Below are 17,336 nucleotides of genomic sequence, written 5' to 3' on the forward strand. Positions count from 1 at the left end.
ACCATGGGCAAGGCATTTAACCTATCAATGCCAAAGGCAACTCTCTAAGACTATAAATTAGAGTTGCTAATCTATGTCAGTACAGGGAGTTTATACACTGTGAGTGCATCATACCAATGAAATCACAGGTCCTAGCAGAAAAAAAGAGAGATTCTAATAACCTACTCTACCTACCTCAGAAGAATTGTTGGGAGGATCAGATAAAGAGATGTATACAAATGTGCTTTATAATATGGAAACTGGTATGTGTATTTATTATTATAATTAATGTTTATCATAATATGATATACTATAATTGTCAGTAACAATCACAGTAAACATACACTCTAAACCTGATGACCCAGCAAGACCAGTCTTGTCAAACAGTAGGTCCATCCTTACATGCCCCTTAAGACTAGCCTGCCATGGCCTCTGGGACAATTAGTCATTGGAAGAGGAGAAGGAGAAGTATGTCCTAGACAAAGACAATGAGATTGGAAATGCAGATACATTATCATTAGCATATAATAAGCACCTATTCTGTCTAAATATACAGCATATTAAGAAAAACATTGTCCTAACCTTACATCTGTAAAACATTCTTTCAAATAATACATGGGGGAAATATGCATTTCCAAAAATTATATGATAGTGTTAAATTATTTACAACATCCTAAAGCCTTCTATCCCGCACCTTCTGGTTCATTAGGCAATCAATCTGTTGGGGGAACTATGCTTGGCTATTGCCTAATGGTAAAACGAATTATGCTGTCCTCTTAATTCTTGGGAAAGGAAGTGTTCTGGCAATATTAGTAGGTCTTGTGTTCAGGACATGGCAAAAGGTGAAAACAGAGATTCCGCCTTCTAACATATCCCTTGAGAATTCATCAATCAGAGAATTCAACATATTGTACTTCCCTTCATCAGAAAAGAAGGAAACACCTTGTAGATAAAACTTGCATATCTAGTAAAAAACTCTTCCTGTTCTGCGAACATCCCTTTTTTAAAAAGAGCATCCAAGAGATGTTTATGACATTTTCCCTGAAACTGTTTCACTTTCTCCATTTCTCTTACTTTTATGCCCGCCATCCTCTATGCCAATATTATAATAAACTGTTGAGTTTATCTCTGTTAAAGTAAGTTGTAGATGGATACCATTCTGAAATTTTATTTTATGCAATCACTATCTTAGAATGCATTAGAGCAAATATTACAAATCAATTTATTTTAGGTAATTTCTCATTAAGATGCGTAAAGATCAGTAAGTCATAATTGCAAAAGCTAAGCATTTATAATTAATAAGCACAAATTATTCTGAAATAGATGTGTTATATGCTACTAGAGTTTTATATGAGCTAAGAAATGATTTTTCACACAAATTTAATTCATAAGTTGGCATTAATGTATTCCATCTAATTTTTATTAGAACCTCTAGTTAAAACTTGAATACTATTAAGAATATGAACAATGCATTAACATTATAACTCAACTTGCTGATGTCTATGTGGAGCTCATAGCACATGAGAAAAAGGTATTTCTAATAAAATGTAAGCTCTGTTCTCCCTGGAGCCTACATTATTCCATTGTGGGAAGTTTGGAACTAGGGAAAGTGCATTTTCAGTCCATTATTGTACTGGTAAAAAATCAAAACAAACAAATAAAAAAAATCTAAATATGGTAGCCTAAGCATCAGTACACATTCCCAAATACCAGACTAGGCATCTGAGGAAATTGGGTTTATAATGTAGCTATGGGGTAGTAAGCACCTACCAGGCAGCTTTTAATCCTCTTAAAGTAAACATTTTCATTTTCCAATTGGAACGTTCCACATCAGTTAAATATCTCAGGCAACCTCAAGGGATGCATCCTTCATTAAATGGCCATTCTTAAAGTCCTATGGAGTCACACTTTTCACTAAAATGGGAAACATCTCAATTCAGACAATAGCACTATATTTAGGTCATTGCTGACTGAAAATGCTCTACAGTAATACAACCTCAAATTGACTTATGCCTTAATGAGAAATCATTAATTAGGATGAATTAAAATCCACATTTTATGTTTGACTGACACCCACGTAAAATGACTGCTTACCTTCACAGTTACATGAGTAATATTATGTCTGACCTAACATCTGAGATAAATCAGTTGGTATTTAAAGTTGAAATGAGAAAGCAAATTGAATTCATACTAGCTACCTCCCTAAACAAGAGAAGTCTTTGATCTGAAAAAAAAATTAGATAATTCAAAAAATAGAACTTCCTTCTGCAAGGAAATGGTAAAATGACCAGAACATATCTTCTTACACTGTCAAATCATCAAGCTACCATAACACTAGATATACAACGTCGTGTTTTCTTTGCTTAGTGGAGAGATTTAGGGGGCTGAGGAGAGGGATAATTGCAGCCTATGGGAAAGCCAGACCACATGATCAAAAACTGCTGTGACACTCAAAGTGTTTCTCCACAAGGAATTTTGGTGCCCAGAAGCCTGGTGAAGCTCATAGCAATTAGAGCCATGTTATCCTTTTCATTTACTTCAAATTATTGGGCTCCAAAATCAATCATTTGGTATGGTTGGTAAGGGAGGGACAAATATAATAGGCATATGCATTAAAGCTCTTTGTTGATCTCATTTAGAAAATCTTAATCTAACTCTGCTTGCTTTTAATATAATGCCTTGCACAACTTCAAATTGTGTACTTTTTTTTGAAGAGACAATACCTGAGAGATTTCTTTTCTTTTTTAATCTAAAGAGGAAGCAGATTTCATGGCTTAGAATGCAGTCCTTGAAAGATCACTCCAGAAATAGGAAATAAAACATGAAGAAGTATGCAAGGATCCATTACCCAAGACCAAATTTACCCAACAAAAGAAAGCTGTGCTTTACATCATACACAAGGCATATATATCATTAAGGTATGTCTGTGGACCTCTTTCCTTTTCAGCTATTTGCTCTCCCTTTATTTGCCTGGATTACACAATATAGACACAGCCAGAAAGCTGTTTCTAACAGATGGAAATAATATTCCTGAAAATATCTTATCAAAACATTTAAAATATTAAAGGTAAGGAAAATAGACTTGCTCACATACAGAGCTGACAAAGTGGAAGTTCTGAAGCTCAAATTCTTACCTTTTTGGTTGTTTATGACAGTTTTATATGGTCTTTACCTACTTATATGTCAAGCCCTATCCTCACCTTCCTCCAACCCATCCACCCCCCCAAAAAAGTGAAATGGAAGCTTTGCAGGGCACTATAAATATTTGCCTTCTTTTTTTTAAGTTCATTTTGTCAGTTTGATCATGGTCCCTAAACCAAAATTATGAGATAGCATTTAGTAAACCCTAAATGTCCTCATTTACCTGCTCACTTACAGCATAAGCAATCCTAATGAAAAGCCTCTCCTTTTGCTCTCCCAGAAAGATGAAAATAGCCATTAGTCTTTGAATCATAAATTTTTAGCAGCAAGACTAAGCAAGACGCAAATCCTGGAGTAAATATCAGCTGGATGTGCACATAACAAGGTCCAGGGAGACACATTCAGAAGTTGCCTCTTTTAATCCAACACTGAATTATGTTGGGAGCTGTTTTCTGTTCTTTCCCTGCCTCACAACTGCCAAAAGAACTGCAAGGCTTGCAAGTCCTAGTATATCTCAAGCCTTTCCCAAGACACCCCAACACTATCTGAGACATGGGAACTATGGCAACGGAATGAGAAAGCAGCTTCCATGATTAATAGATGAAGATCCCAGTGACAGTGTCTAGCTGGGGCCATCATTCATGAATGCAAGCAGAATTAGCATAGAATCTCTCTCCAACCACCCTTAACAAGTAGGGTTTTTGATAGAAATCAACCAAACTGTGCTCCTGCTAAATAAACTGAAGTGGCAAATGCTGTAAACAATTTTGTTTTCATTTATCTCACACAACAGAGATAAGGGTCTTCTCAAATACTCAGTATGCTAAAGAATTTTCAGAACAATCCAAGATACAATGAGAGAGTTCTCCACCTGTGTATCTGTGACCAGAGTACAAAGGATGCAGTTACCTTTGGTGATGGCAATATCCGACTGAAGCACAGTAGTGCACCCAGATAGAAAGGAGTAGCAGTGGCTGGGTGGTTTTTTTTTAAGACATCCTGTTGGGGGTGTAATTTTTCATAAAGCTTCTAATTTTCATGAGACAGCCATTCTCCATTCACCAAACCCATCCTATTCTCTTACTTTCACTGCTCAAGGACAGTAGAAGAATGGGGGAAGGGCTGGGGTGGGGAGCACTAGAGATGCTGCAATATTAATGAAAAGATTGAATACTCCCTAGGAAAAAAAAAAGTGTTAGGCACTGGGAAGAGAGTGCTGCTTCCATCATAAAAATCTCATACATAAATCTCCCGTATAATATCTCTGTAATTAGACCAAATACTTATAATAAGAAAGTCTTTAATTCTTCCCAGGCCCCCTATCCCCAATATGTAGATTTCATGGAAAGAAGTTAATTGAGTTTATAATCACAGATCCCACCCTGTTCTCTCAGCTCTCCAAATACAATTCTATAAATTGCAGCCAGAAAGGAAATAGGGGAAAACATAAGCAAATCTAATTATTATCGAGGACAGACTGCTAGGGTCATGGTTTCCTTAGCTGTAAAATATGAGAGTTTGTCTTATGGTGGATCATAGATTTAGAGTTGGAAGGGCTCTTAGACATCATCTACCAGGGGTGGGAAACCCATGGCCTCAAGGCCACATGCGGCCCTCTAGGTCCTCAGGTGCGGCCTTTTGACTGAGTCCAAGTTTAACAGAACAAACCCTTTCATTAAGGGGATTTGTTCTGTGAAGTTTGGATTCAGTCAAAGGGCCACATCTGAGGACCACATGTGGCCTCAAACCTGCAGGTTCCCCACCCCTGTGGCACCAATCTCCTCATTTGAGAGTAGAGGATTTTTAAGGAAATTGAAGCTCAGACAAGTTGTTATTTCTTTGAGGTCAAACAGAGAATTTAACAGTCAAGATTTGAACCCAGCTTATCTGACTCCAAATGAAGTGCTACCTTTTTTGGGGGGGGCCTCTAATTCCTATAATCCTGTGATACATGCATATATGTACTTCCATGTGAAATCTATTTAAAATATTATTTCTTTTACAATTCATATCGATTATTTTTAATATTTTTTCACAGAAACCAGTGATAGGCTACTTAGAAATGAAAAAATGGAGAACAGTCATATTATGATGAAAGTTGGAAACAGCGGATATAGAATGACTCTTATTAAAAAACCAGGTCCTCAATAGTTGTAGGGAATCTCTATGCTTCTCCACTCTTGAAATGAAGGAATGGCAACTATTAATGCCTGGTTTATCTACCTCCTTTTATATTTGTTTCAGTGAAAAAGATATACTTGAGGAATTTAAAAATACAAAAAAGCCCCCAAACCCTACTCTATGCTATAAAAGAAAATCTCTGCATCTCAGATAGAATAATCTTCTTTTTTTCCTGAATGAAAATAGCTGTAATTCCATACTGTGGAGGGAGACTTTAAGAATGAATAAACTTCCCAAGGAAATCCTGCAGGAAATTGTGGGATAACACAGATTAATTTTTTCTACTTTGCCTTTTAGAAATCAAGTTTTTTAAAAAACTAAGTTATAAGACTATTATTTTAATTAAGTTCTAAATTTCCTAGGAAATATATATATGATAGCCTTTGCTACCATTTCCACTAGAGTAAGCAAGCTACTTGATACCCTCAACTATGACAGTCCTTGGGCTGAGGATAGATGGACAGGCTGTTCTGTTGCGTTTTAACGTAGATGAGTTTTCCTCATCCTTCACTAAGGACCTAGTAGTATGGAGCTGACCCTGTCTGGGTCCCTGAAGGCTATGTCACTGGCAATATAAGCTCAGAAAGTTCCTTTCAATCTGGAAAGGCTTCAAGTGCAGGTCTAGTGACAATCTATATGCCTGCTGCCCAAGGTCTCATTCTTGACCACAAAGTTGGCCATCATATGATGAAATTTTCTCTCCAGAGAAATTTATAAAACCAGTTATTAAAGGCCTAGAGGGGCTTTTATTTATGTCTATGAAAGGTAGGCCCAAACCAATGAAATAATGAAGTTTTTAAAACTTTTATGTATTTATTGACATTCATTTAAAAAAATTAATTTCCAATTTCTTTTCCTCCTCTCCATCCCTCCCCCACCCATTGAGAAGGCAAGCAATAGAAATCATGGATTTTTCGAAGTATTTTCCTGACAGACTTAAATTAGGAGGAAAAAAAAACAGTTCCTTTGGTCAAAGAATCCCCCATATGTACACTCTATGTGAACTTTCCGGGCTAAGAAGAAATTTCTGTCCCATATACTACTATGGCCCTAAAGGTCAATCCAACATTGTGGCTAAAACCACTGGTCACTGGTTCCTTTTTGATTATAAACTTAAATGTGTCTTGGATGTTGTAGAAGTGGGGGAGGTACAGATATTTTTTTAGATTTAAAAAGAATTATAATAAAGGGATGGCTTTATTCATTCACTCAACAATTTTTGAGTACTTACTACATGTGAGGAACTATGGTTTGATTTTGTATTGATATATTGTCTTTCGTGTTTTAATATCCACCCTGAAGCTTCATCAGAGATGGAGGGAAGGAAAGGGTTTGTCACTCCCCCTCCCGTTTCAATGCCCTATTTACACATTTCTCAGCACAAAACCCATGATGCTAAAGTTTGTACATGACGTAAATGCTAATTTTTATTGCACAGAATTGGTTCTGTTGCATCATCTTCTGAGATAGGGCAGAAATTTATCACCTTGCCTCCAAACTCCTTTTCCAATAAGTCAGGTCCATCTCCTCCTTAAAAAATTTAAGCATTTCCCCTCCTTTGCAATACCTTTCTTAGATGCCCTACCCGACTTAATCTATTATTGTATTCATCCTAGCATTTTCTCAGTATATATTAATATAGTTTTAAATAGTTGGACTCATTTACATGCATTTTTATTTTATTATGCATTTTTGCTTGTCCTATCTCTCTCAGATCTAGGCCAAATAAATGTTTTGGAACCCAGATTAAACCTCCAAATTTAGAAGCCATAACACAGGAGAGGCAGTAGCACTTAGTGGAGAGGAGCTTCAGAGTCAGAAAGACTGACTGGTTCAAGTCCTATTTCTGATACATACTGAGCATGTGACTCTGGACAAGTCATTGAGCCTCTCAGTGTACCAGGCAATTCTCCAAAATGATCAATTGCAGACTTGCCGATCTCCATTGATAGAAGGATTTTCTTCACCAGGAATTCTCTACACTAAAGAAATTACAGTTTCAGATTTTTCTTCCCTTCCCCCATCACACCCATCACCCTCACAAAACTCAGCTCTCAAGGAAAGAAAGGAAAACATGAAAAATTAGACTCAAATGAGAGTAATTGAGGATCTATAGAGGGATCTTGAAATCTCTGGGAAATGGGAGCCCATCTGATTGGAGTATTTAGTAGCTGGAAGTTCAGTGGCCAGTGGCATATTACCATCACCTTGAATATGTTCAGTGAACTGAGCCCAAGTCCCAGATGGATAAGGCATGACAGTATTTGAGAAGGCTCCATCCATATTGGTCCACTGGCACATAGCACTAGGGATTTCTTCCTAAGTTAACATGCTAGCAAAAAGCAAACAGGGGAACAAGCAGGGGGAAAGTACAATTCTCTGTTATACTACAGGGGGAAAAATTGAATTTGGAAACAAGCATCCTGAGTTCTTGTCCTAGGTCTACCACAATTTTGCTGTGTAACATTGAAAAATTTATATATATATATATATATATATATATATATATATATATATATATATATATATATATATATATATAACCTGCTGGGTCTTGGTTTTCCTCATCTTTAAAATGAGAGGGTTGAGCTAAAAAAGTTAGGTTTCTTACAGCTGTAATGTTCTATGACTCTACAGTATTGATAAGGCCAGGATCACAGATTCAATTCTCAAATATGGTAGCTTATTTTTTTTAAACTTCCTTTTTTGCCATGGCAAATGATTGACTCTAACTCCGATTTCACCTAAGTCCAGCAGGTGTCTCACAAGTTTGTGCTATGGGTCACAAAATGCCTCTCATCAGATGACTTGGCTTTCCATTTTACTTTAGTATACTGACAAGAAGTATTGTGTGTGAATTCCCCCAATTCTCCTCCTCAACTCATTTTCCCCCACTTTCCATATGTCTCAGAGGACCAGGCAGCCATCCTCAGTTACGTCATCAATCATCCTCTCTCTCTTTTGCCTTTTGAATATGTCCCTTTTGGAGGCAACCTTCCTCTCTGCTGACAAATACATTTAAGTGTTCCCAATCCTAAAACAAACAAAACAGCCTTCCCTTAAACCTCAGCATCATCCTAAACTATAGTCCCATATTGTGGAAGGGCCAACAGATCTTTGATTTCTGCGATGCTTTACATACTGCCTGATCTTTGTAGTTTCAAATGACCCCTTTTTATTATGTAGATAACGATATCGTTTTGTAGCAGCAAGTGCAATCCTTCCTCACTTAGAGATATATAATAAAATCAATATTAAATCAACATACACATCCATCCATACATACACACATATGTATATACACATTTATACCTACCTATGTCATACTTTTATTCCATTAGGATCTTTGTGCACTGGAAGTTTATGCCCTGTACCCTGTGGAATCTGAGTTAACATTTCAAATGCAAAATTCCAAGGATAAGAAACTGTAGGAGGCCTTAGTTCCCTCTGGAGAGAATAACTCAAGTCATGGCCTTGCCAGATAATGTCAGGTGGCCAATGAGAGTTCATTGTCCCTTGCTTTTTGCCCTCACCCCTAAAAGCAGCTGGAGCCTCATCATCTTTGCCCAGTTGCCAAATCCAGGATTCTTTTTTCAGCATTTGTTAATCTTGACTCTGCCTTTCTCCTTTGCCTCCTAGAGCCAATTAATTATCAACTACAGTTCATTTGCCTGTCACAATTATCTTTCAAATCTTTCTTACCTTTTCCATTCCCACTGCCACCACCCTAGTTCAGGCCCCCATTTTAATTCACCTATATGACTACAGTAACATCCTACCTCTCTACCTTCAATTTATTGCTCATTTTACACAGAGCTGCCAGATTAAACTCCCTAACCCACAGTTTTGCTCCCCTTTTAAAAATCTTCAATGGCTCCCATTGTCTACTAAGGAAAATTTAAACTCTATAATTTGACATTCAAAGCTCTCAAAAATCTGGATCCAACCTACCTTTTCAAACTTACCTAATACAATACTTGCTTTTATGTCAATCTTTTGCAGACAAACAAGCCTACTTGAAATTCTCCAGTCTTTACTAGCTTTCAATCACACTATTCTCTGTGCTTCCAACGCCTTCCCCAAGCCCCAGTCTGGTAGTATAATTGTTGTGGTTGCTTTCTCCTTCGTTTTCAAAGAGGACCAGTGACATCATGGGGGATGCATTGACTTGCCCAGGAGTTGCATTTGAGTGAGGTAGAGTTACACAAAATTGTCACTCAGCCTCACTCTCTCTTCCAGAGTCACAGAAGACAAGCGGCAAGACAAAAGTCTGGACAACTGGTGATGGCCCAGGATTCATTGACCTTGGCATTTTTAATGTCTGACCAAGCTCTAAGCTATTCACAGTGCCTGCTTCATCAGCCTTCATGGCCATTGGAATAATTTGTTCTCATTCATTTCTGGGGTCAGGGGAATCTTCACTTGTTTGGGGTAGGCATCCCCCTAACTCATTGATGAATTTGAGGTCTGTCAGTAACCCTCAACCTGGCTTGGCCTGTCTGCCTGCATGGTTTTATGGTGGCGTGCCTCCGGGGCACGCTACGGCTTCCTGGAGCCACAGGTGAGATTTGGGTGAATCAGGTGGACACCAAAGGTGGATGAGTAAGCCTGAAAAGGGCTTGGCAAGCCCTCACACCAGAGTTGCTTGTCCTCCTGAACACCCCATACACACCATATACCCATCTATCCTTCAAAGGTGCTGCTCACATGCCTTCTCCGTAAAGTTTTCCCTAATCTGCTCAGCCAGAGGTTATCTCTCAGTCATCAAATTTGCATAGCCTTTCCAACCTCTCCTTAGTCCTTCTATGCTATTTTACATTTCATTTGTTTATAGACATATTTTTCCCTCTTCTAGATTTAAGCTTCTTGAGGGTAGCCTCATATCTTATTTTATCTGCCTATTCCCTCTTGGTACCTTGAACATAATAAATACTCAATAAATATTTAATGAATTGAATTATTAGTTGAATAAAATTGAGTGAAGTAGAAATATTACTGAAATAGACAAAAAGAGATGGGTTCTAGCTCGTTGTTCTCATGGAGCTATGTGATCATGGGGAGGTCACTAAACTTATCTAAGCCTTCCTTTCCACACCCATAAAATGAGGGGGTTGGACCAGATGGCCTCTAAGGTCCCTTTTAGCTCAAAAATTCTGTGAAGACATATGGATCTAGCAGCTTAAATGTATCACTATGACTGGAAAAAACAACTCAACATACCACAGTGGGCTAGGAATGTTATTTATGTCCCTACACACACACACACACACACACACACACACACACACACACACACAACCTTGATATATGAAGATGTAAATATACCTAAGAGATTAATTAAGGATAGGGATGGACCTATAATTAGTATAGGGAACCCCCAGGTTAGGAAATTCCCTCTACCAGCACAAGTCATCACCTTCACTACAGTAGTCTTAGGCTTAGCTGTCTAGAGCACTGAGAAATTAAATGAGTTTCCCAGTCAGTCACACAGCCAGTACCACTGGAACCCAAGTCTTTTTGGTTCCAAAGCCAACTCTTTATCCACTAAGCCAACCTGCCTTCCAAGAAATAAATTAACCATAGGTTAACTAATGAACTAGTTCACCTTTAATCATCATTGTCATAATAATAGCTAGCACTTATATAGCACTTTAAGGTTTGCAAAGCACTTTAAATGTTATTTTATTTGATCTTCACAACAATCAGGTGAGTTAAGAATTACTATTAATCTCATTCTATAGATACAGGCTGAGAGCAGTTAATTGACTTACATAGGTCACATGCCTATTCGATGAGGCAGGATTCAAACCCTGGTCTTGCTGACTACCAGTCCATTACTTTATCCATTATGCCATCTAGCTACCTATAGCTATTAAACCTCTCTAGTGCACTAACAAGTATTAGATTTATGCAAAGTTTTTCAGGAATAAATCTATTGAAGCAAGGTATTCCTTTATAAAATAATGTTGAGCAATATTATGCACATAATATTGTGTGTACACTCAATGATGATCTCATGCTGAAATTTAATATTGAACTCAAGCAATTCATAGTTTCCACAAACAATGATTATTTCATTTGATTTTTATATAACAACTTTATACATAGATATTAAGGCTCATAAGGGTTTGCCAAGAACATACATAGGGCTAATAAGCCATGACAATAGAACCTGACTGTCATTGGACTCTGAAGAACTCTTTCATGGTTTTTAGTCTATGTGTACCCAGAGCCCAGCACAATGCCAGTACATAATAGGTGCTTAATAAATGCTTGTTAAATTGAAGATTTAAAAAAAATCTAATTCTACAAACCTACCAAGTTCCCCTGAGGCAGTTATAGGTTTACCCATGGAGAATGGTTCAACTGCCCATGCAAGCTGGCTTTAAAGTGGTAGAGAAAAGCCTTTTTCTATATAGTCGAGATTAGGTCATTGAAAAGGTGACTTAAAATCAGAAGGAGCACTAATGCAGAACCACCGTATCATCAAGTTCTTCTGTTTCACCTTCTCTTGGCCATTCTCTCTTTGGAGTCAAATTCAGGAACTATGCTGAAAGGGTAAGGAACACGTCTAGTAGATGTACTTAAGTATTCTCTCTCCAAGTTTATCAAAAGGAATGAGCTAAAGGACGGAGGGAGAATAGGTTTAGTAATTCCCAGGTATTATGGTGCTGTGGATGACATGTCTAATTAAAGCATTTGGGATGAGTTTGGCTTACTCTATGATGTCTTCCTTTTAGATGCTTAATCCAACTAGGTTCCTAGAATTGCCACCTTGAAATCACTCCTTTTTATATCTCTGAGCAGAACAAGACCACTATGTATGTGCAGTAAAGAATTTGGCTCACGTCACTATTCAACACAAAATAAATGTCTTGCCTTATTTCATGCCAGGCACATATGAAGTTCACAACTACCCAGGTGCTTGTAATAAATTGTGGACATTTCAGAACCAGAGCTACTGTTTCTTTACTGTTGGAAGCTCCAGGTAGCTTCTTCTATCAATGAGGATTGGCACCTTCTCTGCAACTCAGATTAAGGCACTTAGCCAGAGTCACACAGCCAGTAAGTTTACAGATGGGAAATTGATTTCAAGACCTTAATTTTGATGATTTTTAAAAATATCAGAGATTTCTTGTCATCTTTGTGACAGCATGCTCAACTTCTGTAATTCGATACTGCCCTATTCGAGTCCCAAATGCTACCTCTTTTTTAAAAGATACATTAAACATGTACTTTCTTCTTCAAGTAAGTGAAGATCACACATCTATTTATGTTTATTATCCCCTGAGTAAGTATTTAGTTGATAGCATAAACTTTTCACTTCAGGAAAAATATTTAGTTTTAATCTAAGTGAAAACGTATAGCCTATATGTGACCATTGGATACTTTCTCCATGACTTTTCAAAACTAATTAAAATTTCTTTCATTCCTGCTACGAGAATGATTTTTCAAAGTTCTATAAATTATTTGAAGCATATTGATTTTTGCTATTAGTTTAGTATTCAATGATTCACTTTTTGTTCATGTATATTAGATATCATGTTATTAATAAGTAAAATCATAAAACAGTAGCCCTTTTGGAAGACTACTTTTTCCATTAAACTTTTAAAACAGAAAACTTGTTATATTCATTTTTATCAAAAGGAGAAAAATTCTGAAACAGAAGGGTTATAAATGTCCAAGTTTCACTTTGTACCACTATTAGTCTGATTTTTAAAATGATCTCAACTTAAAAAGCTCTTAAACCAACTTAATGACCCTGCTGCAGATCCAAATCAAAGTTACCTGAACAAAGTCATAAAGTATAGATAAGCCAAACTGTGATAAACACTGCAGTTTTGTTTTAAAATATAGTTTAGGTAAATGGGTGGAGACAGTCCTGTATTTAAGGTTTGGTTAATAATTAGCTCTGGTTCTTGAAGGAGTTATCACCAAAGTTTACTTCACATAATAAAGCTGAGCCATTAACCACAAAGAGAATTCTGTAGTTTCTTTTTTTAAACTATTTTACTTATAGAAGACAAATAGGTAGGTCTTGAAAAAGTCCTCTTAGGTAGGTCCAATGTAATCTGTTAATCTGTGTAGACATAATTGCACTTTTGGGAATAAACAAACAAACCAACCCTGAAACCAAGGATTACTGCACCTACAACCACTCAACGACTTTGAACAACATCTTTCTGTGTCACTAAAGCAGCTCAGTATAAGAGAAAAAAACTGCTTCGGACCACAATAAATGCATGTGTTATCCCGGTTTTTGGAGGGGGGAGGGAGGGAATTGGGGAGGGGGGATGGGACTGCAAAACAAATTTACTCCTACCATCAATGGAAAGTAAGCCCCAGCCAGAAATAGGGGCAGAAAATACACTCCTGGGAGATTTGCTGACAGTTGCAAAAGCACTTTCGACTTGGTGAAAACTATCGTTCTAGGTAAAATCTGGCAAGCAAAGAAAGCTTTATTGTTATTTTATTTGTATTCTTACTATGGTTATTATTCCATAATTTTAAGGAAGATTTGAAGGCTAAGTCTATCTGCCCTTCAAAGTCGCCAACCTTCTGCTTCCCCCTTGAAGCCCTTTGGGGTCCCCCAACACCATGCTAAGATGGAGAAGTGGACCCTAGAGTTTGGTCCACTATGATTTATAGATTCGCGGCAATGGAAACAATTTAGTTTGTTTCAATCATCTGGCTCCCTTCCTCCCTCCCCTCATCTTCCTCCCTTAGGCAATCAGTTCTCTCCACACATCAGCAAGCCATGCCACACAAGCGGCTTTGCAGGCTCAGGTTCCTACTTCCACTCACACAAATTCGCAGCCAGAGCGCTTAATGCAGAACTCTCAAATAAGAGAGCTTTAAGCTCATGCACACACGCACACAAGAGCTCTGGCTTCTCCTCGTCATCGTCGTCAGCATCACCATCATCACCACCACCAGCAGCATCCCGAATCCCTGTCCAACTCATACTCCCTTCCCCGCCTCTAGTCCGGCCCTTCGCTCCCGGGTTTTGGCTGTAGAGACGATAGGTCCCTGGGACCTGCAGTCCTCCTTCGCCCATAGGTCCAGCAGGACTGAATACTGGGGGAGTAAGGGTGTGGAGGAGGGTGCGGTAGAGGGTTGCTGCTTTTTCTCTCGGCTCCTTTTGGCAGGTACTTCGCTCCTGCCTCAATCTCACTCCCCCTTGCCCCCCCCCCCGCCTCCCGCGGTACTCGCTGCCTCGCATTTCTCTTCCTTTCCATAGTGTGTTATTTACATCCAGGCAGCACCTTTAAAAGGAACTGCGAAACAAAAACCCTATTGTGCCCTAACCGCAGCCCTTACCCTTGGCCATGGCTTTTAAATCTAACTTTCCCAGGTTGCAGGTTTCCCTGTCCCGGGGCCCGGCCCTGGAAAAGGAAGGGAACAGGGTGGTAGGTGAGGAAAAACGAGGGGGGACCTCAAAGCAGGAAGAGGCCAGTCTGGAGGGCAAGAGAGGGCCGTTTCCTTTAACAATACCAATCATCATCCTTCTACTTCTCTTTCTCCCCTTCAACCCCATCCATCCATGCTTCCCCAATTCACACTTGGGCCAAAACAAGAAGAGACTGTAAGGAGCCAGCCTAGGAAACCCTAAAGTTGGCTTTAGGAGGAATCAAAGACAGAGTGGGAAGTGGCGAGTCCCAGTTCTCCCTCCCTCCCGCAGCCCCTCCAAGGAAGGAGGACAATCATGGGGTGGGGCGCTGGACTCGGGACAGACTAATAGCTTAAGACCACGGCGAGGTGATGGCTGGGGTGGAGTGGCGGGGGAGGAGAGTTGTTTATACTACCAAAGAAAAGCTCACCAAATCATAGGGCAGATTCCACATCCCCAGTAGCTGGGGAAGGGGCTCTTGCTATCTTTGGAGTCTCCACCCCAGGACACTACAGAGAGGCAGGGGGATCTGACACCCAGACCGCCTAAGACACAGAACCTGGGCGAGAAGCTGGCCCAGGGAGGTGGAGTCGGCTAGAGACTAAATGACTCGGTTCTACGACCCTCCCTCCCCCCGCCCCAACCTTCTCAGACAGTGAGAGCCTTATACAGCTTAGTAGGCAGAGGACTGCCAACCCCAGACTTCTCATCCCGGGAGAAGCTGTAAGGAATAGGATTTAAGGAGTCCAGTGGGGGAACGCAGCCCTATTCCCTCCACCTCCCGGAAAGAAGCAGAAAAAAAAAAAAAAAAGACTGACAGGAGCCAGAGAAGGGGGGTCGCTCCGGAGAGCGCCGCTCGGGCCGGCCAGCTCCACTCCAGCAAACAAAGCCAGGAGCAGGGGAAGCGGCATCTGCAGAAAGGAAGGAAGCACGCAGGGCGACAAGGACTGGAGGAACCATCACAAGTTTCCTTTGCAGTGTGTGTGTGTGTGTGTGTGTGTGTGTGTGGTGTGCGCTCATCATAGGAACCCACCCCAAAACCTGATCTCACAACAAAAGCCTTTGCACTTCTTCTACAGAAACCCGCTTAACAACCTCAAACAAGAAGATTCCCAACCTAGCTCCTCCGTGCAAAGGTTAAAGCCAGTCTCGTCTCCTTTCCCTCTCCGTTTCCCATTCTTCTTCCTGATCGTGTACGAGTTTCTACCTCGAAGCCCACCCGAAACCGCTCTGTACTGTCACACGAGTCAGAATCTACTGAGGCGGGCGGACTCCCGCAAGAAACCAACCGGGCTGCCAACCACGCGCACAGATACATGCCATGCCTTGCCGCCTTCCACCCTGGAGCCCTCACTGGTCCTCAGCCTTCTGGGGCTGAGAACCAGGCATCTGTGCCAACCCGGAGAACCTAGTGCCCAGAGAGCCGGGCTTACAGCAAAGATGGATAGACAGAAGGAGCGCTTGTCCTCTCTCCTCCGACTCCTCCCAGGCAGTGTAAACGCACCGAGATAGAAAACACAAAACAAAAACATCACAAAACGGGGGGGGGGGGGGAGACAGTTTTCAACCTCACTGTATACTAAGCTCATTCCTTCAGGATCCGCCGAAGCCAAACAGTAGTTGTCTTCTTCCAGAGCCACCCAACAAGCGGGGTGCAAAGAAGGGTTACACTACCTTTTCGGTGCATGCATAGGCAGCCAGAGCACGGAACTAGCTGATGTAGTATCCCATTTAGTAATCCATTATATAGGGGATGTTTCTGGGCAACGTGGTCCACTCTTTGCTTCGCAATCCTTTGTCATTACTACATGTGTTCTTCAGTCGCTCCTTCGGTGCAATATCAGAGGTTACCACTTCTGGGATACAAATTCACTTTGCTCATTTCCAAAGATAGGAGAAAAGGGGAAAGGGGAGAGGGGAGAAGAAAAAACAGGGGAAGGGGGGAGGGGGAAGGGGGAGAGTGGTCAAGTAACTCTTTTCCAAATCTAGATTCCAAGTAATTTCACTCCAGTAAAGTCCCCTTCAGTCAGATCTCGGCCGATTAACAAGTCATTTCAAGGCTGGGGGGATGGGGGTTGGGGAAGGGAGCTTTCTTGTCCTACTCCCTCTTCTCTTCCAGAAGTGCGGACGCCGTTAAGGTGATGGTAATGTTGGCCCCTTCAAGAAACTCCTAGGCAGGCACCTCTTTCTGTTCGCCACAGCGGAAAAGCGCAACTGCTCCTGGCCCAAAGCAAGTGGTCATTGAACTGTGTTTAGGAGTTGAGTTCAGAGCTGCCTCTCCCTCCACCGCTCGCAACTCTTCTGTCAGTAGCTAGGCTGCTTTTTTCCAGAGGTGGAGCCAAATCCCGGACTGGATTCCGGCAAGCGGATTCCCTTCATGCCACTCTTCCTCTCTGGCTTCCCATCCTACCCAAAAGCTACGGGGTGTGTAATTGTGCGAGTGTGCGTGTGTGCATGTGCGTATCTAAGCATGTGAGAGAGAGCGAGAGGGAGGAAGAGAGGGGGGGGGGGGAGAAAAAGAGAGAGGAGAGAGAGAGAGAGAGAGAGAGAGAGAGAGAGAGAGAGAGAGAGAGAGAGAGAGAGAGAGAGCGGGGAGATAGAGAGACAGATAGAGAGACAGAGAGATGTAGAGAGAGAGAGGGGG

General features: G+C 40.4%; 1 protein-coding gene across 2 annotated transcripts in view; it reads right to left on the minus strand.

The window, feature by feature from the left end:
- SEMA6A (semaphorin 6A) overlaps positions 1 to 16,998 on the minus strand; it is a 183,745-nt gene extending 166,747 nt beyond the window's left edge. For both annotated transcript variants that reach the window (XM_036740547.1, XM_036740539.1), the window contains exon 1: positions 16,367 to 16,998. The gene's annotated coding sequence lies outside the window, so the exon portion shown is untranslated. The remainder of the gene's footprint in view (positions 1 to 16,366) is intronic.
- Positions 16,999 to 17,336: the final 338 nt, after the last annotated feature.

The sequence above is a fragment of the Trichosurus vulpecula genome, chromosome 1 (genome assembly GCF_011100635.1).
Source record: "Trichosurus vulpecula isolate mTriVul1 chromosome 1, mTriVul1.pri, whole genome shotgun sequence".
Taxonomy (NCBI): Eukaryota; Metazoa; Chordata; class Mammalia; order Diprotodontia; family Phalangeridae; genus Trichosurus; species Trichosurus vulpecula.